This window comes from Alosa alosa, chromosome 3, assembly GCF_017589495.1.
Source record: "Alosa alosa isolate M-15738 ecotype Scorff River chromosome 3, AALO_Geno_1.1, whole genome shotgun sequence".
NCBI lineage: Eukaryota > Metazoa > Chordata > Actinopteri > Clupeiformes > Clupeidae > Alosa > Alosa alosa.
The window spans coordinates 37923476-37945624 of NC_063191.1; positions in this window are offsets into that span (position 1 = coordinate 37923476).

Consider the following 22149-nt stretch of genomic DNA (forward strand, 5'->3'; position numbering starts at 1 on the left):
ATATTCTGTGTTATAGCTATGAACACATACAATGGCTCGTTTGAAAGGTGAGACTTTAAGCTCTCAGTGGTGCAAACCGTGTATTTCTACACACCTCTGTTCCTGAGAAATCCCAAGCTAAACAATGGCTAGTTTTCATCAAAATCCCTGTTTTTTTTTTCTAGAAATGGAGATAGTGACTCATAAAAGACGCAATATCACCGACATATTCGGCACTCTGGCAAGGGCGTGCCCTCTTGCAAGCGCGGCTCGGCCTACCACCCACTCAGACCAGCCTGTCAAGCTGGTCATGCTGGTTTGCTAGAATGACCAACATAAGCTGGCATGGCTAGTTAAACCAGCACTATAGACCAGCAACACCAGCTAAAATGACCAGCTTGAGGTGGTACGACAAGCAAAACCAGCTGAATTACCATCATAAGCTGGGAAAACCAGCTGAAGGTATGTTTTCGCAAGAGTTTTGCTGGTCTAGCAGGTCAACCATCTTAGGATGGTCAAACAAGCTGGTTAACAAGCTGGTCAACCGGCAAACCACCTTTAGCTGGTCAGGCTGTTTTTTTCAGCAGGGATGTTTTTGACCTGTCGTGGTCAGAGTCATCTTGTCTTAGTAGAAAGGTGGACTCATCCAGCGTTGTCTGGCGAAAACGCACCTGCTGCAATACCTTTTTCTTCGACTTTTTCATTTCTCCCTTCAGCACCTGAGAAGTGTTGCCTGCAAAGTTTCTGGGAAGAGATCTAACGAGACCTGTCACCTAGTGATAAACCCACGAAAATAAATGACCTGATTTTGACCTGGCGTGCATTTCAGTGATTGATTCGAAACAAAGCGGCAACCATCAAAAGCCGAGTTAAGATCAAACGTTCCGATAAAATGTCCAGATCTCCAGATTTAAAAAAAGCTAAAAACTTAATATTACGTTTTTGGCACTCAACGCATAGGAAGGAAAAACGTAATATTATGTTTTTGGCACTCAATGAGTTAATTAAATCGTAAATATTCTGTGGTCTCAGTTCACTGTTAGGCCTGGCTTCAAATTGGCGCTTTTAACAATCGCCTATCTCAGAATATGTGTAATAGTCGGTCCAGGGCAATTCCGCGCAAAACTGTCACACCCATAACGCCAACACAATGCCATCCTAGGCCTATTTAGTTGATGTTATGGACGTGACAGTTTTGCGTGGTAATTGCCCTGATCGTTATATAAAGCTCTGTTCTCGCTGTCTAGCTTTCTCCCCTTTGAACAATCCATGTTTTGAAAATAACTTAGGCTACTAATCGCTAAATTACATATCCATCCGATTGTTTCTCGTCACGTCTCCTCTCCTCGCTCGTTTTCCCTGTCAGGCTATCAGTGAGTCTTTTCACCATAGTAACTTTACTCACTGACTTGACTTTATCAGAATGCACAGATTTCACTGGCTGCATAGCAGCAAGCGAGATGATGGTTCCTGAAGCTGTTATCCTAACCTACGAAACATTTAGCGCAGCTTTGAAATCTTCCGTGAAAATCTAAATTATTATGGTCTGGGTCCGGATAGGATCACGTCAGGGTCTGGACTCGGACCGCGGTCCGCCATTTGGTGACCTCTGGCGTAGAGTGTGGAGCAGTGTGCAGCGTGTGCATGGAGCTGGGGTTTTGGCCAGAATGATACAGGTTGGGTTTGTAGCTCGTAGAACGTACAGTGTACCTGCATCTCTGTCCTTGGTTTATGTGGACACTAACCACAAATTAATCAGGTCAGTATGAGACCTCTAAGCATAATTTAGTGTAGTAATGGCTGCTGGATGAAAACTGGTTTGTCCTGACATGTAATGGTGAACTTTTCAGATTTAACATGATCATAGTCAGTGGGGTCGATGGCTATTCAAGGAGGGTATGTACAATTACCAGTTTCATATGTTGCCTCCAGTGTTGCCAGGTCACGTGACGAAAAACAAGCAAACAGGTTCCTTTAAGTGCACCTTACAGTGCAGAAAATATGGTACTGTAACAGAGTATTTCCCTTTTTGTTCAACCTTGTTTTTACACAGATCTTATACCTTGATGCAGCTGCAAACAACAAAGCCTCAACTGGATGGCCGTCAAGGTAGGAATCACTGACAGTTCTGTACCCCACCTATCCTGTCTCTGAGGCCACTACACTAGTGAGAAGTCTGGTGGACTTAACATATTTATATTCTCCATAGAGTATGTGGTGACCAAGGGGTCGAGAATGTGGACATTGCCAGGTGCATGTTCTCAGTACGAGGAACTGGACGTGGAAGCTTCATAGCCGGGAAAAGTGTTCACAATCAGAGGTAAATGGGATGGAATGGAAAACTTTATTCAAATTCTCTGGAATACAAGCACCAGTTGTAAATAACAATGGAATTTTTTTTTAAATTTTTTACCTTTTTACTCCAATATCCAGAGTGGAGCGGCTGTGGCGCGACGTGTGGTCAGGAGTCACCTGCACATACTATGATGACCTACACTCACTGGAGGAAGAGGGGCTGCTTGACCTGTCAGACGGGGTTGACCTGTTCTGTGTGCATTATGCGATTTCCTAGATTCCTATTATGTGACTGAGGTCTGATCTGAAAGGCTTCTTGAATAGTTGGAACCACCATCCTTAAAGAACCGAAGGAAACCTGACCCCTAACCAGCTGTGGCACATCGGGATGCTCCAACCATCTGTGGTTGAGCCAGATGTACAGGTACTGTTGAATTTGTAAAATAAGTCACACCCACACACCATAAAAACAGTCCAGCAGTTATTGCAGTTTCCCTCCAAATGTTTAGTCCATCATAAAATACCTTCACATTCATAACAGCACTCATATATATCTCAACATATTGCACATTTTCCCTGTATGGCCCAATCCCCATCTGAAAAATTTGATCACCTGAGATACTTTCACATGCTGTACATAAACATTCATATCCTCCTCAGCATATGACAAACATAAGCAAATATTATCATATTGCACATCCCTCTAAATCATACACATCTAACTGATGAAAGATAAATAGATAAGGCTACATGATGCCCCCACATACATACCATCATGATCTTACACAAAAATGGACAGCCCACGTCCTATTGGTATGCTATTGCACAACTGTCCCATTAACTTATTGCACATCCCGCTAAATAAATAGATAAATACCCCCACAAGCCCATTGATCAATTGCCCAATTAACCTATTGCACATCGCAAAAGCTCATACTCACTGTTTAAAACATGGGTTGGGTCAGCAGAAATTTTGAGGCCCTGCCTCCTAACCGTCTCTTCAAAAAATTCTTGTAGAGAGCATTACTGGTGGGTGAATATGATGCTGAAATGTTAGTATTATCAAACCCTCCTGTTTCTTCCAGCCCCCAGAGAATATCCCAGAGAGTTGTGACCCTGAGGATGGAGTGGTGGTGACTGAAATTCCCTGCCCCCTGTCAGAGAGGAACTTTGTCATCCTGCAAGAGGTAATAAATCCCACCGTCTCACCACTGTGCCATAAGGACCTGTAAAGACAAACACGGCATCTTGTTCGCAGCCTAAATTAAATGAAATGTACAAAACCCTGCAATATAACCAAGTGTACCTCACTTGTCCTAGAAGTGTGTCAGAATTTGTGTTACAGGTTCATTGTGTAGTCATTAGTAGTTTATTTCAAAAATGTATGCTGCCAATTCACAAATTTCATCTTTTACATGATAGACATAAAGAAACAAAAAACCTATTGGACATTCAGCCTGTGGTACAATAAACAACACAAAACTACTAGAACTCTTTCCATCTTTATTTGGAAAAACACTGCATACTGTATTTGACATTGACAAGTTTTTTTGAAAATCAAAATGTTAAGAACGTTAACACCTAAGGTAATGCAAGAGGTAAGGTGGAGGGCAACCCTGAGAAACTCTACTGCCCAACACACCAACTACAGCTGACCAAAACACAATAATTCATACTATGACAGGGGAGCTACACCAGGTGCGTAACTGAAGCGCTCCGTTCTCAACGCGTAAAATCCATTTCAGAAGACTGGTCTATTTTTTTTTCGAATGTACGCACCACTGTCGCCTCTGGTGTAGCTACTTCCATTGATTGTAGTGACTATTAACTGCGCCAGCACACGCTTCGCGAATGGAACGCTATGGACGGAAGTATGGAAGTAGGACTCAATGGAAACTACTCTACCCAACCTGCCCACCAATTACACCCGACCAAAATCTGATCCCATAATAATGGCAACACGGAACACATCTTTGAAGTCACTGCATGTGCTCATGTGAGTGACGGGGAAACAGATTGTATTTGTGCAGGCACTGACCACAGGATAGCAAATTCTGTGTCCAGGCATTTTTTCAGTTTTCAGTTTTTTCTGTTGTTACAGTTGTGCTCAAATGTTACATTAATTTTAAACGTTGCCCTTTCGGATGGTAGAAGTGGCTTGTGTCTTTGGCCTGTGAGCCACTGCAGGGCCATGGGGATGTTCAAAGACTTTCCTTGGTCACCTGGGGCCAGAGCATTAGGATTTACTGGATCTACATGAAACCAAAAACTGTATTAGTTTAAAGGCAGGCAATGCAACATTTTCAAGTTGATGGCAAGATGGCTGGGTCCAAATAACTCACATAAAACTTCAATTGAATATACTTATTTTTGTGGCTGTGACGTGGCAACATTTTCAAGGGGTATACCGTAAAACTCCAAATAATAGTGTAACCCAGGTTAAAATAGTCATAAACAGATTCTTGAATAAATAACAGTAAAAATACTTTTGAAATATTCTGATATTAGATATAAAAGTTCATGATTTAGTGTAATAAATAGGATTACAAATATTTCGTTTCAATATTGATTCTTACAGGAAGTTTTGTCACTTAAACTAGTCAGCCAATTATATAGCTGGTTGCAACTTCCTGTGGGAGAGAACGCTAGTCAGAGAAGGACGCAAGCTGAAAGAAAAGCTAGTTAAACGAACCAGTGAGCAAAACAACAGCAAGACGCGTGAAAACCTTTATTTTCTTTGATTTGAAAGTGTGTTATGTTATATTCTGTCTGCAAGGGTAGACTGTGGTTTATTTAGACATTTTATAGTACAGTAAAACCGTGTGTTTGGATTGTTTGGAGCCACGCACCGCTGGCGAGCCACCCACATTAGGAAGAACCATCGGATCATCATCACGTTGCATCCACAAAATTCATTTACAATCCAGAGGAAAACAACAACTCTTTCATCGGATCTGCGGTAGAACTTTGTAAAACCTTCGGTATTGTCGCTGCAAGAGGATTCTTTTGGACTTTGATTTGCGGTAAGCGTGGACTCGTTGAAAACGAAACTTAACTCATCTCCTGCCACGTTTCTCACGTGGATCTCGCTGGACTGCTCGCTAGCCAGGTTGAATTCATTGACTGTTTTACACTGTCCATAACTGAACTGCATCGTTTACTGAAAGAACTGATTAGCGTTTAGCTTGAAGCTAGCAACAGTGTTCCGTACAGTGCTCCCTGCCATAGGGAAACGTTCATTTTGTGGGTAACAGTAATCCGTACAGTTAACCTTTTACGATCAAATGCAATTAATTATTTCCAGGTCAATAAAAACTATAAATACCTCTGACAACCTTGTCTTGTCCTCTTTGATCTCTGACCGTGGAGAGTATCTGTTGACCAGTGAACATTGCAACTACCGAGTAAGTATGTCAACACACACAGCATATTTTAGCGATACCGGAAGAATATTTAAAAATGGTGCCGGGGGAGGGTTTAACCTTCGCCCTAAATGACGTAGGGGAAGACTTTAAACAAGATTTGTGAAAATATGTGGTAAAATGTATATGTGTAACGTATTACATATTGAAGTAAACATGTTGAAAAAGTCATTTTGTTTGAATATAGATTGTTAGTATAACATTAGCGGTCATTTTATCAGACCTTTTCATGGCGTAATTAGTGACATTCAAATACGCCGGGAAATGGCGGCAGATTTTTAAAAAAAAAACAAAGCGCGTTAGCTTGATGCCTAGATATGCAATAGTCATACAGAAGGAATTCGCCATTTCCATGAATAAATGTGATGGTCAGATTGTAATTACATACTTTATCATCGTGTAATGTTTTGGATTCGTAGATTTATATAATTAATTGTCCTGAAGTTTAAACTGGGCAATCAGTGCAAGTTAGACACCCCTGCACGATGAGGCAGGAGGTTGTCGATACTCAAGGTAAGTAAGTAAAGCTAACGTTATTGATAACAAGGTCAGACAATTTAGAGTCGTGTTGGTTTGGATTCGTAGATTTATATAATTGCTCATTTTTGAAGTTTAAACCTTTTCATGGCGTAATTAGTGACATTGGCAAAACGCGGGGAAAATGCGGCACGTTAGAAAAAAAAAAAAAGCGCGCGTTAGCGTGATGCCCAGATATGCAATAGTTATACAGAAGGAATCCACCATTTCCATGAATAAATGTGATGGCCAGATTGTAATTACATACTTTATCATCGTGTAATGTTTTGGATTCGTAGATTTATATAATTAATTGTCCTGAAGTTTAAACTGGGCAATCAGTGCAAGTTAGACACCCCTGCATGATGAGGCAGGAGGTTGTCGATACTCACGGTAAGTATAACGACCACTGAGGCGATTTTTATTCACATAATTACCACTAGGTTGCTGCCTTTTCTATCCAGTAGGTGGCAGTCCAGGATAAGGAATAGCAGAGCCATGGCTATATATATATATATGGCTCTGTGGTCTCTTATCCTGGACTGCCACCTACTGGATAGAAAAGGCAGCAACCTAGTGGTAATTATACAAGAATAGTAGCGATACAAAAAAAAAACATGAATCCAACCACATAATAACCATTGAAAATAATGCTTCATTTCAGGAAAATGCCTAGAAAATACAGCCGAGAAGATGTGGCTAAGGCCCTGCAGGAGTTGGAGGAGGGCGGGAGCCTCCGCAAGGTGGCTGCCCGCCACAGAATCCCCCACACCACCCTCCAGGACTGGAGGAAGGACAAGTATGGCCACTTGCCCCATACCAACCGGGGCCTCATGCCGGAGGAGGAGGAGGCGTTGGTGGGCTACATTTTTTGGATGGCAGCCCACGGGTTCCCCATCACCCGCTCAGTGGCCTTGTTACTGGCCACTGAGATCTGCAAGGCGTCGGGACGGACTTCACCACTGGTGAACATGGAGAAGGGCCTGAGCAAGATGTGGTGGACCCGCTTTAGAGCTCGCCACCCCACCGTGGCCTCGCGGAGGCCTGATCCCCTGGATAGGGAGAGGGTCCATGGGGCCACGGTGGCGCGGGTGGACGAGCTCTTCCGCATCTGCCAGGCCCTGTACCAGCAGCATGGGTTCGGCGGGACCCCAGCCCAGATATACAACTGCGACGAGACGGGCTTTGGAGACAAGGGCCACTCCAGGCAGCGTGTCCTCTGCCGTAAAGGGCAGAGGCACGTGTACGCGCAGCAGGTGTCACCAGGGACCACATCACCGTCCACTGCTGCGCGAACGCCGCTGGGGAGAGAAAAAAAATAGTTTGACATTATGTGAAGTACAATTCATTGGATTAACATATTTTTCTAAACACCTACTAACAGCTCGTCAAAGGCCTCCGGGACCCAAACCATCTCCCGTCTGATACAGACGAGGACCCGGAGGACCTCCCTGACGTCGCTGACATCTCCACCGCTGCCCACACCAGGTCTGCCACCACCTCCGCCACCGTCCTAGCCTCCTCCACCGCCCGTCTCGTCGCCCTGGGTTGCCGCCGACCCTGCTGCCACCACCGTCCCGACGCCTTGCAGGCCCAACGCCTCCTCCTCCTCCACCACCACCAACGCCGCAGCCCCCACCACCTCCGCTGCTGCTGCTGTCGCCCCCACCACCACCACCTCCGCTGCTGCTGCTGCTGCTGGCCCCATCACCACCACCACCGCCGCTGCTGTCGCCCCCACCACCACCACCACCTCCGCTGCTGCTGCTGGCCCCATCACCACCACCACCTCCGCTGCTGCTGCTGTCGCCCCCACCACCACCACCTCCGCTGCTGCTGCTGCTGGCCCCATCACCACCACCACCTCCGCTGCTGCTGCTGTCGCCCCCCCACCACCACCACCACCACCTCCGCTGCTGCTGCTGGCCCCATCACCACCACCACCACCTCCGCTGCTGCTGCTGTCGCCCCCACCACCACCGCCGCTGCCCCCACCACCGGGCAGTGTCCCACCTGTAAAAGATATCCAAATCCCCTGGTGTCGGCCGGTGTCATCCCAGCAGGGTTGGCTGACATCCTTGTGCCCCCACATTTTGACCGGCCGGCCCGGGGGAGGAGGAGAATGCCTCTGCCAGCGAGGGTCATCACTGCAGATGCCTATGTGGCCCTCCTGGCAGAGAGGGAGGAGGAGGACAGGCGCAAAGAGGAGGAGAAAAGAGATCGGGCAGCACAGCGGCTCCTCCGGCAGCAGCAGGTGGCTGAGCGGGCAGCAGAAAGGGCAGCTGCAAGGGCAGCCCAGCAAGAACAGAGGGCAGCACAGCAGGCGGAGAGGGCAGCTGCAAGGGCAGCCCAGCAGCCAGCCCAGCAGGCGGCCAGAGAGCAGCGTGAAGCAAGCCAGGCAGCGTTACGCGCTGCACGGGAGGACCCAGAGCAGTATTGCACTCTGTGCAAGGACATAGCTCCGCCTGGGTCCTCCCGTGACATTCACGAGTGGCTGCAGTGTGACCTGTGCACCCTCTGGTACCACACAGAGTGCCTGGAAGTCGGTGTGGTACCAGAGGGTGAATGGTACTGTTTTAAGTGCCAGGACAGTGTGTCGCTCCAGGTGGCACTGGAACTGTAAATATATGTATAATTTGTAAATATTGTACATACTGTATATAGTTCATTGTTTTTTTATTATATATATTAATATATTTTTTATATTTATTTTGTTTTGTGTTATGTTCTGTGTGTTCTGGTCTTACAAAGGGCTTCTTGAAATGGCACTTAATTCAGTACACGTGTTGTGTTCTGTGTTTTAGGTCTTACAAGTGCCCACTGCTCTTTAATCTGATGCATTCTCTTACTGCCCTGTAACTGACCCTGGACAATACCGCCAAACCAGAGAGGCGGACGAGACTGTAATGAACATGGTATCATTCGCCCCTTCCATGTACTGTGAACCAGAACTGTGTTGCGCACCCATATTTCACAAGTGTTCTTAAATGTGGCACCTTTCTATGTTCCCTTCTTTGCAGTGCTTTGATGCACTTAGTATTTTTAATAATAAAAGTGGTCACCACCGCACTTGCAACGACTTGTGGAGTTTCCATTGACTTATTCAAGGAGTAGGCTACAGAGAAGAACATGGAAGTACCAAATGCTGCTGGTAAGGCTAAGCTACATCTAAGCTAAATCCTAAAATAATCCTTACCACGTATTGATCAACAGATATATCCATTAACTACATAATCTACCAACATCAAACAATTTAAATATACGTTATATAGTGTAAAATGTGTGTTTAAATCGTACCCAAAAGCGGTGTACAGAACACTGTTACTGTTTCGCGAAGTGATGTACGGAATACTGTTAAGGGACAAATTTGGCGAAATCAGAGAAGATCACCCATAAATCACCCATAGGATTGGTCACAATGTTCGGAGATAACCCAATCAGGGCTTATTTTGTAGACAAGAACCTCCTCTTTCAAATGAGGTATACAGGAAGTCTATTGGACATAGTATTGCTAAATCATCCGATCGTAAGTGCAATACCGTGCAATACCGCGCCAAACCAGAGGCGGCACTGTACGGAATATTGTGGCGACTTTGCTAGCTGATTCTAAAATAGGCCGATAGATTAAAAGCATTTGTTGCCATTGATAACCAGCAGTGATATTACTGAATACAGCACGTAATGCTATTGATAATTAGATATTACTGAATTTGTAATTCCATTGAATCAAAGTACGTACTCAATTTGAATTTAGATAAAATAAGACTTTCTTGTGTGAAGTTTAGCTTACTCTAAAGTCATTGCTACAATGTGTGATTACATCTTATAAACCAAAATAAGAATTTATGTTAATTGCATTAAAATAGAATTTAAAAGAAACTGAGTTAACTCTAAATAGAAACCAAATAGCAATTTAAAAGTAACTTTAAATCTAACTGCTAACTATACCCTTTGATTTAAATAGCTTAATAGAGATTGAATTGTTTGACCCTTATTACCTGAAAGAAGAGGTAATTACTAGAATACTTGAAAGTGTATTGAAAGTATTTGAAGCACTTAATTCCAATTCTTTATACATATTGTCTGTCTAAATGTCTCATGTGGTACCAAATTATGTTTTATACTCTTTCTCTACTTAAATATAAACAAGCCGGCATTTCAAACTTACTTGATGTTCTGTGGTGTGTCTGATATTATTTTGCTGTTATCACCGTTTAACTACTTCCACTTCCTACAAGCCTAGACACTGGTCCTAACATAACATTACTTATCTACAATTCGAGGTAAGTGTTACAAAAGCCCGGGCTTTTATTTTCCCAAATCGCCAAACTGCACCGGCTAGTATTAGAGACAGGCATCTATATGAGACAGGCCTTTAATTCCCTTTACACAAAACTTTTCCTCTGCAAAGATGGAAAATATGATCAAATTAATTATTTCAAACACACTGAATGTCTACCTATATGACTAGGCTATCTGATGACAATTACAGATCATCATTCATTTAGTGTTGAGATGTTGTTCATTGAGTGAGATACAGTAAGATCCAAATAGCAGGGATAGCCAGAACAGATGAAACACGTTTTAATTACGTAATTTACAAGGAGATCGTATCACACTGAAAGCTCATATTTTGTCACTAGCAAATAGCCTATGTCGGTCCTTTGTCAAATACAGTTGCATTATCAGCCTGACCAAAACCGTTCAGGAATTATTTATGCAAAAGTGGAACGTGCTTAATGTTTAATTCTCCCTCCTTTTCGGCACGAATGAAACAGCATGAGAGAGCATGAACCATATTGTTTCTCCCGTTTTGTATTTGCAACAGTCTACATTCAAATCATACTTCCAGGCGCGCGGGAACATATTTTTTACCAGGGGTGCTGAATGGCAAAATAATCATGGATGTCCGACGATTTCTCCCCCTGCATATGATTCGAATATAGACAGCTAAATACGCCATTTCACCACCGTGTATGAGTAGGTCTAAGAGTGAGAAGTTTTATAATGCCCTGGGCAGCCACATTCCACTGCAACTATGCGCAACACTTGCCACTCCGACTCATCAATAAAAACTGTGCGTGCACACACCAGTCTCATAGAAGCACACTTGGCTTTACATCATTAACCTATTTCAGTATGTAGCCAGAGAATGTCCGTAGACGGGCCTAGTCTAAGGTAAATTCCTTTTCTGACTTCTTTCTCTGTATCGCCATGGCATTTAGAATAAAGAACAACGTTCGCGAACTGTTCTGGTTTTGTTGCCAGCATAAAAACACGCTTACCATCGGCCTATCTGCAAATTTTAAACACAAGGGATGAATTGAACGCTATTGAGCTATGCACAGACGCATTTGATAGACATGAGTGGCACCCAATAAACGGATCTGGGCATTTTTTTCAAATACGAGAAAATGAACGTTTGGTTCCCAGACCACGTCTCATTGAGAAGTGGTGGCGCTAGCCAGGCTAATAAGTTGGCACAATCATGAAAAATATTATTTGGTGTCTAGTTGTGTTCACTACCCAGTCAACCAAGAATCAAACCTGTGTCCTGAAGGTTTTCTAAGAAATCCTGAAAGAAGTTCAAGATTGCCGTCTCCTTCATGCTGCCCTTCTCGCTGGTGAGAGGATACTCATAATATAATCTGCATCAGGCTGAAAAAGACATGATGGCAAAAAAACACATATAACACACAATTAGGAGCTAAAAAAAACAGGCCTAACACTACAAGCTGATGAAGTACACAAAGATGAATCCTTACTTTATCATCATCCTGTTGGACGGGGATGAAAAGTGGTGCACAGACCAGTTTCTGCCTTTCAATGACTGTGAGCAAGTCATAGACCTTGAGGCCATTTCTTATCTGTTGTAGCATTGGGGTCAGCTGCAATGTGGCATGAAGAACAATTGCTCTGTTAAGTATAAGAATAGTGATTATTGTAAATTGTATACTGTAGAAATTGCAAAGGACTGAGATGATAACAAAATTGTCTCACATTACAGACATTATATATATATATGTGTGTGTGTGTGTGTGTGTGTGTAGAAATGTCTTGAGCACTATATTAACCCTTAGAACCCTAAGCTGTTTTTAGGGCATTTTCACTACCTTTATTCATAAGGATTTATTCTGGTCATTGTAAGTGCCACACACACATATTATATATTGTTTTTTTCAGCAGAGTCTAGGCTATCCAGATCTGCCATCAGTTCATGTATTAGTACTGGCATTGATTTTATTTTGAATTTTAAAGAATTAAAATACAAAAAGCGTATTATAAAAATTATTATATTTTGTCATGTATCGCACCACAGCAAGCTCATAGCTCTACATGCATTTCATTTGTGTGTAGGGCAGACTGTCCTGAATCTGGCAATATAATTGCCATGTTGGAGGGATACTCTGGGGCTGAGTAATTTACATAAATATGTGGTGTGTGATTTACGAAAATAAATGCCATTTTTTATTTAGTGATGAAAAATGACCTTTCTGCGCTCCATATCTGTGACACGAACTGATCTGACCTGACTTGACCCGAGTTTGCGTGTTAGCCTGCGTGTGTAAGCACTCATAATGATTCTCAACTTTATACTGCATTGCCATAAACAAAGTAAAGGCAAAAAAGTGTTTCTTTGAACAAATTGGAATGCAATGTGAGCCTTGAATTGGATGCCATTCAGGAATTTGCTAGGATCTCAAAACCGGATTATGAACATGCTTTGCCATAGAGAAACACATGATAGCGTTGGATTATAAACATGCTTTGCCACAAAAACAGACAAAAACGTGGGGTAAGTCCAGCTATATGAAGTTATTATTTTGCTGTTACTTCGTCTGTTTTATAACCCAGAAGGATGTACTTGGTATCAAATGATAGCTCTGTGTCTCCTCTTTCATCTGACATGCGTGGCATATCTATCCGATCACGTGTCCGCGAGTAATTCAAACGAGAGTAATGGGAGTGCAGCGTTGGTTTGTGTACATGACGTTATTATAAGCCAGAAGGATCGATATACATGATACCAATGAATAGCCCTGTGTCTGCTCTTTCATCTGATATGCTTGCCATATCTATGCGATCACAGGTTCGCGAGTAATTCAAACGAGAGTGATGGGTGCGCAGGTGAACGCACAGAAGTATAGGCTGTAAATATGATGCAATTTGATTTAATTTCATGATTTTTTTTAATTTTCATACTTGATCGCACAGACAAGTGCGTGGTCTCGTTGGAAAGCCCCACTTCTGCTCTGTCACGCAATAAAGATTTAATAACGGTTAAACGGTTCCGGAGCAATGTAACAGAGAAGAAAGGGTGTGTTTTTTGATGCACTTTGCGTCAATCGGGTTCTAAGGGTTAAAACATTGCTTTTAGAAAGATGTGATGCCCAATGGTGTGAAGGACTGTCGGATATATCTTCATGTTCATGAGACATGTCCCGAAATATCTCCTCTGCCTCGTGGACTACTATGTGGACGTCATATCAACAGGTTAAGCCAAACTAGCTTTCAAGTGTTACACCTTCTTATTTCAGACTCCATGCTGGTCCCCTGGCCTGACGTCTGATTCTGACTCCCTGTCCTGACGTCTGTCTGTGTGCTGTTTCTAATAATGTTCAATATATTCTGCACAGCTGCTGTGGCAGCTGCACTAGCAGGGGCAGAACCCTGTTGGAGAGCGAAATTAGCCATGCAGACATAACAACTGTGAAAAATGTTTCACATCAAGTTCGGTGTGAAATTGACCTTAGCTGTACTGAAAGATGTTGCACATGTGTGTCCAATAGGCACCTTCGCTCACCCCCTAGCATTCCAAATTACGCCATTTTTAGCCGAGTAGCTGTGGGGGCATAGCGTAGCCTATGCAGCTAAATCGCTATTTTTACACAATTAAAAAGGTTCCAACTAACTCCACACTGCATTGGTAGACTTCTGAGCGAAGGTGCCTATTGGACACATGTAAGTACTCGGCAACATCTTTCAGTACAGCTAAGGTCAATTTCACACCGAACTTCTCCTTTAACGTTACCTAACTTGTACAACACCCTATCGACCTATTGCACAGCAGCTCATTTCCCAGACAGATGTAAGTTAACCACATCTTGATCTCATTCTGCTGCCGTGTAGTGAGTATTATTACAACATTGCACGAAGGTCTAAAGACCACTTATATAATTTATTCATAGAATTATTAATAATTTATCGAAATAAACTGAATCAAAATGCATGTCCTGTCTTACCTCGGACTGCATTCTGCAAGAAATCGTAACGTTAGGCAAAAACATTACAACGAACTCACATGGCCATACTGGAAGAACTGTGTCGCACTGGTGATGACGTTGTTAGCAGAGTACGGCATTCGCGTCATACGCTTGCTTAGCTGTCCGTCAAACATAAATAAGCCAATGGAAATGCACCCAAGGAAATCCCAACCCCCAGACACGTTTGTGTCAAAACCGCAATCAAAAAGTCAGGGAGCGCAAATGAGAAAGCTGGAATCGTAATCAAAGAAAACAGCATCAAACAAAACTGAGAAAGAGCCAAAGACAAATATTTTACACGGTTACCCAAATGATTTCATTGCAATCTTGTATTTTTTAATTGAGTTTTGAATTTAATTGAATTTTTTGACACAAAATTGATTCCATAGGGTTCAACCACTCTTACAGAGCCAATAAATTCCAAACAAAAGTTGCATCATCCTCCTGGGTTTTACTAGACAATGGGTGTGTTCGAAACGGAAGACAGCTGCCTGCTACCTCTCTCCCTACATAGAGAGCTGTCGCACTAGACATGACTTGCCAGATATCTTAACAGACAGTTGGGTTCGAACTCTCTATTTAGATAGCGACAATGTGTGGTGTCATCACGTCAACGTTACGTCTGTACCTAAACATTCTATATATACTCCGCTCGAAGATCTTTGGGTCCCTACCGTCAGACATCCCGTCATTTTCCGACTGTCACCACCACTTTTTGTGTACCGGTACCGTCAGTATGGAGACTACCGTGACTGCCTTGGTCCTTCACCAGCTAATGGAGTTGGAAGAAGAGGAAACCCTCCGCCGACGAGCCCACCAGAGACGTCTCAAGATGCTAGCTGCGTATTGGCATCTGGCGAATATCGAGGTGAGCCCAGCGGCAACTTAAGCCAGAACATTAATGTGAACTCCTGAGGTAAAATAGCAGCTAGTGTAGCGGTAACAGACCCAGTGGCTAACGTTACCTAGTAGGTCAAATATATAGGCTATAGTCCTATGTAATTATTAACAGTTTACATATTATTAACGACATTAACAGTACAGTGGGTCCCAGTTAAAAATTGACACTTCATTCACGATCAAGGTGATTCACGCAGCTGGGTGAAATGTAAGTACAACTGCAGCCGCTTGGGGGCAGCATAGTCTGCTGTGGCGTTCCACGGTCGAACCGGACGGCGCATTCGACAGCAAGGGCTGTGATTGGCCGAGTTTTCAGTGCGTTTCTCTGTGTTTTTAGCAGCCCCTGCAACATGCTAGTCCACTGTAGCCTAAGCTTTGTACATAATGTTAAACATAGTTTTGGATTCAGTGGCAAGATTTCTTGATTTTACAGTGTCTGTCTCTCAGTAATGTTTTAAAATGAGAGCTTCGTCAGCTGGCAGTAGGCTACTTTGTCGGTAGTCATGAGAAGTTCGCTTGCTAACAGAACATAAATATGCTGCCCAGAAACCTTGTAAATAGTTCTGATTCTTTTTTTTACTACACTAACAAGGTTGAAATATAGCCTTTGCCTACAGCATCTCCTTAACAGTAATGTTAACAAAATGGCAGCATTCATATGACAAAGGAAAACGAATTCGGTCACTCAAGACTGTGCCACAGCAACCAGTGTAGGCTACATTCCTACCCAATAGGCTACTCGAAGCAGATGGCGTTGTCTGACGGTTGAGTGGGTTAATGCACGTATATCCAGAACAGGTCTGCAACTTTCAGGCAGTTCTGAGTTCGAATCTAGGCAGGAGCAGAGCCATATAAAGGCCTAGGCCTATTGTTATCATTTTTTGCAAGGTGTTACTCCTGACAATACTTGTTTATAAGACGTTTGGTGATTAATTGATAGCTGTTTTTGGGACACGTTAAACGTTATTTATAATGAGCGCATCCGGGGAGTAAAACGACTGTTACGCGCTGTTACAACTGTAGGATACAATGATTGCAATACAAAAATATGCGCGTGTTAGTTTAGTTAGTTTTGTGATTTTTTGCACTTTTGCCTCATGTGTTTTCAGGTTTGAGGACTTTTTTGGCAAGATTGACCTTGGTAGACTCTGCATATGTTATTTCTCCGTATGGAAAATAAAGTCAATTTTTCGACACCGTCTGTTATTAGTTCAATAACAAGTGTTGCTTGTTAAAACATGTGACTAGTGAAACTCAAATGATTTTAGAAATATTTAGCCAAAGCCAAAAAAAAGTTGGAGAGAAGGAGAGACACCGGTGCAGCTCAGATGTCTTCTTAATTTTCTTTATTCTTTAGTAAAAGGTGCAGAACATTATTAAACTTTAAAGACAGAATACGCACGCAGGCACATAAACTTTGTTGTTTTCTTTTACTCGGCTATCTATATATGGTTATCAGCACACAATGTTGGGCTAATTCACTAGTTATGGATATCACAAGTTTAAACAACGAAAACAGAAAGGATGGAGACAGCAAAGCTAGAGGAGTTATTCCAGATGGGCAAGAACAAGGTAGGCAATTGGTGTGCTTGTCAGAACGTTAGATTACAGCTGTTTAAAGCCAGACGTCACGGTACGCTAGAACAAAACTAAAGGTAACTTTAGCTATAGGGCTGTATCAATTTGTCCAAATTAATAGGTCATCGTAGACGTGGTTGTTGTATTATTGCATGTGGATATTGTTATGCTATGTAGGCTACATTTTTTGCAATGCACGGACCTAAAACCGGGAAACGGACAAATATTGTACACGCGTGAATTTGTTTTTTTGGGGGGGGGGGGTGGGTGGGTGTACATACCATAGCTCTCTCTCTCACACACACACACACACAGTACCTTTCTTTTAGCCACAGTTAATTTTAGTGGTGATATGTGTTGGACATTGTTATGCACATTATTGACTGCAGTTTATTCTCATCAATGTCAGTCCATGAATGCATATTGATCAGTTGTTAACTAATACTGTAGGCCTAGAAGTTGCATTTGAAAATGTTACTGTTGTAGGCTGTTTGTTTTTTATTTCAGCCACACTGTTTTAAAGTGGTTAGGACCATTACACACCAATTTTGAATAAGCCATACTGCAATACCGATTTCATGGTTGCACCATGCATATGTTCGCCGATTATGTGGCCCTCAGTAACCTATAAATTCAATGATGTGGCCCTCTATGAAAATGAGTTTGACACCCCTGCTCTAAAATATCTGTCCTGGCTGCACCGGATTGTGGCCAAAAGACAGAAGCGCGGAGAACCCTCCTTTGTCTACCAAAAAGTGTTACTTTGTGCCCCGCGCTCCCCCACTGCTTGTGAAAGAAGGGGGAGGGGGGCTTAACGTGAAAAAGCTTAATGTCCCAAAACGGCAAAGTCATAATGGTAGGCTACAGGAAGTGGGGGGTATGGGATGATCAGAGCCGTCTTCGCTGTGCTATTCAGAAAGCATCTTATTGTCTTTCCAGGCGCACACAGCTCGTTATAGCCTATCGAGTGCCTTAGCAGATAGGCTCTGCTCTTGGGTTTGGCCTCACAGCGAACTCAACCCTCTTGTTGCTTGCAGTTTGTTAAATAAAAGCGTGCAGATTACATTATTTATTTCTGATTAATTGCGTCTTTTTTGCAACATCTGCTTGTTAGGCTGGGCTACTGTCAATGTCCTGTACAGGTATATGTTCAACAATTGCTGGTGTAGGCCTACAGGCTATAATCAATTAGGGACTGTTCGTTATTTATTTAATTAAGGGGCTACCGGAGGAGTTTTGGGAGCGTTAGTCAAAAAAGACGTGACCCTCCCTCGCCAGCAAGATTTTTTTCTATGACCCTCCAAAGTGATTGAGAAAAAACGCATGACCCTCCCCAGTCCCAACAATTTATTGATGCCTTAGGCTACTGGGTCAATTTGGGAGCTTGCATGCTACGACTCCTTCCTTGAAATGCCTTGAAAAGGCTGTCGTTTGCACAATTTCACAAATAATCACTGGGACCGAAACAAACCTGTCAACTTTTCCCGGGTTTATCGCGAGCTGCAGGGCCGTCGCAAGGGGGTGCGAGGCCCTGTGCGAACTTGACAGATGCATGAACTTACGTGCATGAAATCATGCGATGGCTTACTTTACACATAGCCAAGGCTACCGTCGGTGCATTTTAATAGTAGCCTAGTCTAATAAGCTACACCAGCTTGTCTTTAAGAGGGGAAATTGTATAGCCTATAACATTAGCTGAGTCACATATTTAGCCATATGGTGTTTATCATAGGCTACATCATGAAACCAAATAGTGTAACAAAGGCGAACACTTTAACAGGGGAAATTAATTGGGCATGAATCATTGTGCTGAACGGTATTTGTCAATGCAGAAACACACACGACATTCAAACTGTTGATAAGATGTGCACTATGGAAATTGGTCTGTAGGCTAACAATGTACTTGTACAGGTAAATGTTCAACAATTGCTGTACAGGCTATCAACAATTAGCTAAATCATTTGTCAAGCTGTTTAAATTCGTGCTACATTCAAACGCAAAAGGTGCTTTGATATCTTTTTCGTTTGAACGTCGGCAAGCAGGCATGCTGCGGTTGCAATGAATGAGGATAATTGGTTTTATCTGCGGATTTATTTTTTGCATTATTTTGAATATGACTCGCTCCAGTCTCAACACTTTCCACACGCATCTAAGTTCTAACACATATCCCCTCTCGCTTTCTCTCTCTCCATCCCTGCACACGGTGCTTTCTTAAAGGAGCTGCACCATCTTACAACAATTGCATCTACATTTTCATATTAGAATGTTTTGTCAAGTGTAAGCTTAAACTACCGTGATCAATTTAAGTTCCCGTGCCCCCGCTGAAAGTCTCATGCGCTTATCGTTACACTATCAAATCTATAAGTAACCGTGACAAATAGGGTATAAGATATATAAACTCACGCTATTGTATTATCATATATGTTTGGTAATGGCTCAGCTTTCTCTGATTGTTCTACTGACTTGGAAAATGCATCATGGAAGCAGTAAGTCAAGTCGTACCAAAAATAGTAATGGCAGAACTCCAAAGTGACACCTTGTGGTTGTTTGTGTCAACTGCAGTTTGTGCCATTTCTGCTGAGAAAATGGGGTGCGTGATTCCTGAAGGAACCCGTCCAAACTTAACTGGGACCCACTGTACATGAGCGTCTTTGCTAACGATACGCTAGATTTACGCCGTATGGCTATACTATAAACTGTTAATTGTGATGTTTCTGTAGGCTACTGCTTATTGAAGTCAATACTCGGTCGCTTTTAGCCAGAAAGCTCACTGATAAGTATACCACAAACATACACTTAATCAGTAAAGAAAAAACGCAATATATATAAATATGTATAAAATTTTATACATATATATATAAATATATATATATGTATAAAACACATTGGTGAAATGATGCAGTGATAGATAGTGATACAGTTATAGATTCAACTGAAGATAACAGACATGTTCACCATAATAGCTAGATACAGAAACAGATAGTAATGCACAAAGCACAACGTTGACTAAAGACATTTATTGACATCGATAAACATTGTTTACATTATTGATTTCATGGCATATTGTTTGCAGAGTCTCACGGTTTATGCAAAGATGAACAGGGCCGTGCCTATCCTCAGGCTCTTCTTTGACGAGGAGAAAGAAACCAGGCCAGACTTTAGGCTGAGCAGGGCCTCCATCCTCCGTCATCATGGATGGGGTCCAGTAATTGAAGTCCTGGTGTTTTTTTGGTTGGCCAGCGGGTCATACTATCGTATTGTGTCCCGGGCATTCGATATGCTTAAGTCTACGGTGCACAATGTTGTGCACCGTGTCTGTGGGGCTATCGTGGCAGTGATGCCACGGGTTATCAGGGTGCCATCCACTGCAGAGGAGCTACAGGAAGTATCCAACGGCTTTGCTAGGTTGGCTGAGCATGTGGTGTTCCGTAAGGCCATGGGAGCCATCGATGGCTGCCATATCCGTATCAAGGCTCCAGGAGAACCTCATGCACAGTGCTACAGAAACCGCAAGCTATTCACATCCTATCAGTTGCAGGCAGTTTGTGATCATGCCGGTCGCTTCATTGATGTTTTTATTGGTTTCCCAGCTTCTGTCCATGACGCCAGGGTCCTGAGGAACAGCCCTCTATACCACCGCGCCATATATCCACCCCCGGGTACGTTCTTGTTGGGTGATGGAGGCTACCCCTGTCTGGAGCAGCCCATTGGTCTCCTCACGCCATACAAGAACCCTGTTAGGGGAGTGGCAAGGCAGAGGTTGGTGCTCCATAAAGTATGTGATTTCAATTGGAATGTCAAACATTGCAATTATTCAAACATCAATTTATTTTAACCACTTACCTACAGGTATAATAGGCATCACTCCAGTGGTCGTTCGATAATAGAGCGGGTATTTGGCATGATGAAGACTCGGTGGCGGGTCATCTTCTTGCATGCCTTGGAGGTGGATGTCTCATTTGACCCAGACGTCATTGTTGCATGCACAGTGTTGCACAACATATGTCTACGCAATGATGATGTCTTGCCATTGGACGACCTGGACCCTGACGAGCCTGGATGTGAAGCTGAGACTGCCAGTGGGATGGCCCTGTGAAACAGAATAGCAGAGGAGTTGAACGTACAATAATTTGTTTGTGTGGCTGTGTAGTCTTCTCCCTCTTGCAATAATTGGCAGCTCATGTTGTGCCGTGAAGGTTGGCCTTTACGGATCCTTGGCACATACCTTATTACATTATATTTGTAATCACTGTTACGGAAATCAGTTTACACTGTTTAATAACCTGTTGTTCATGTTGTTACAGGAACATCGAAAGAAGCCTGGGTTACTTTCCAGTTATAGTTACTTGTTTAAGCAGATTACTATTCTACTGTTAATGTTTTTTAATTAACTTCTTATCCAGTGTATAGTTGTAATCAGAAATCAGTTCTTGCTGTTGATGTTTGATGCTTTCATTAACACATTTACTCCAGTTAATGAATAGTATAGTCTGAATTATAGTATAGTATAGTATGAATTATATAGTCTAATCACTGTTAATGAAATCAGTTCACACTGTTGAATAACCTATTGTTCATGTTGTTACAGGAACATCGAGAGGGTTACTTTTAAATAGCATGACCAAGGAGGGTGGTCGCTGCCTAAGCCTGGGCCCTCCCGAGGTTTCTCCCTGTGTGGGAGTTTTCCCTCGCCACTGAAATTGATGTAGAGATTTGGCTTTCTTAGGCAGCTTTAAAAAAACTAGATTTTAGAATCTAGAAATAGAAAGATACTAATCCAATAAAGGGTTTTAAACTTATATAAACTCTGTGTCATGTTATTTGTAAAAAATACACTTTACAGTAAATATCATGTTGATATCCCTCTTGCGTAGCTTAACTTAATTCACTTGAAGATTGTTATACCTATAGCTCTCAAAAGTGACAAAATACAGTATGCCTAATAAAAAAATATTTCTTTATTTGTCTGCCATCCTCTCCAACACTGCTAACAGATGGGCAAAGCGCTCGTCGGCTACCCTCTGCCTCTCCTTCTCCATTTGCTCCTCTCTCTCAAATTGCTCCCTCAAGAAAGCAGCGAAGCTGCTTCTTTTCTGCCCCTGGCCTCTCCCTGCAGTTCTCTCTCTGCTGGGGGGGGGGGCACAGCACCTGACGAGCATGGCTCTGCTTCCCTGGATGAGATCGGGGACATGGAG